Genomic DNA, 1,591 nt, shown 5'->3' on the forward strand with positions numbered 1-1,591 from the left:
CATAAGCAGCGTTCGAGGACTTCTCGCTTCAGATAAAGCTGTCAATACATCATAGATTTTTACTCAATCAATATCAGCAGTGTTATCGCTACCGAACGCTAAATATAGATCCTGGCAATACTTCGTGAGATCTTCGTAAGAAAATCCAAAATACTACAGAAGCAATCAAATGTATACGTTTCTTTTGGATCGAGAAGAGGATAATTATGAGACTCAAAATATGCCTGTCTTTTCTTTTTTCGAGGACAAATGGATTATTGAGGTGTAAAGATGGGTTCAAAACCAAAATCATCTGCTGTTTCTTTGATAGTTTCTTCAAATCCTTCAACTGATCATCGATATCAAGGAAAAATATTATACAAATTGTGGTTTTCTGTTAATTGCCAATTTTATTGTAATTACATCTTCGTTTACAGATGTCTTGCATGTAGTCCTCAGCTAAAATGTTTTAAAAAGTACGACAAAAGTACAATATGCTTAACAACATTTATGGTTATATCTATATTAAAATGAAGGTAAATATACCAAGATATTAAAATACAATTTTACAATCCTAACCTAATAATGCTTGTGAAGTTTTCCAATACATCCGAACTGTAATTTTGAAATATTATTGCTGAGAATGCAAAAAGAGTACACGATCAAATTCAATGAGTGAAAATACAACAGTAGTTCACTAAACAGCCTTGAATGGATCGTGGAAATCAAATATACAGATGTATTCAGAGTGTGCTTTCCAACTTTTGTGTAACATTTTCTTTTGACAGGGCGGAGTTGTTTTCACAATCTGGGTTATATTAAAAGGAGTAGCGTCAGTGTAAAAAAGCTTTCCTTCTAATAATTTTGGTTTCAAGATCGCAATATAGTGTGAAACATAAAAGCCAGCTTAATAAATCTGTTGCACGTCGTATACAATGGTCTTTCAACTAATAGCCCGTGCAGGGATCAAACCCCAGCTGTTGGTACGAGTTGCGTAAGGCTCTGCAACATGCAGATACGAAACTAACCTTCGCTTCTTCATTATATACACGGTCATTTACCACAGCAGAGCAACACTGTAGCACTCCGTGTGTGACTGAACTTAATTGTGTAAACCTGGCTCTCTATGAACACCGACAAAGAGTTCTCACTCAACAGAAGATTGCGATGTGAGCACAATAATATAAAGCACGTAGAGATGCCAGGGATTGAACCTGGGACCTCATACATGCGAAGCATGCGCTCTACCACTGAACAACATCCCCAGTGGTGTGGGCTCATGGAGAATGCCTGCAGTTTCCCTCTACTACAGAGTAAATTCATGGGAATGAAGAAATAAGGAAGGAAAAATAATCACATTGAAGCTTCCAGAGACTGGGCAAAAACGAATCAGTTATTTTTATATCCAGTCACACGGGCGACGGTGGTTAATTCCTCGACGGGGGAGTGCTTTTTTACCTCCTTACTCTACTGTCTTTCAATTCTGTTTTCTTTGAAAGCTTTTTGCATCTTTTAAGTGTTCTCGGTTAAACTACGCATAGAACTACAGCAGTACTGATGATTTTCATGGACCGATTCACACTTTTTCTGTACAACTCCAGTGATAAAGCCC

At 37.2% G+C, this 1,591-nt stretch overlaps 1 non-coding gene across 1 annotated transcript; it reads right to left on the minus strand.

The window, feature by feature from the left end:
• Positions 1–1,172: 1,172 nt before the first annotated feature.
• trnaa-cgc (transfer RNA alanine (anticodon CGC)) lies at positions 1,173–1,244 on the minus strand. The gene has a single exon. It is a non-coding gene; the product is annotated as a tRNA-Ala (tRNA).
• Positions 1,245–1,591: the final 347 nt, after the last annotated feature.

Source organism: Atractosteus spatula, chromosome 10, assembly GCF_055471065.1.
Source record: "Atractosteus spatula isolate fAtrSpa1 chromosome 10, fAtrSpa1.hap1, whole genome shotgun sequence".
Classification (NCBI taxonomy): Eukaryota; Metazoa; Chordata; class Actinopteri; order Semionotiformes; family Lepisosteidae; genus Atractosteus; species Atractosteus spatula.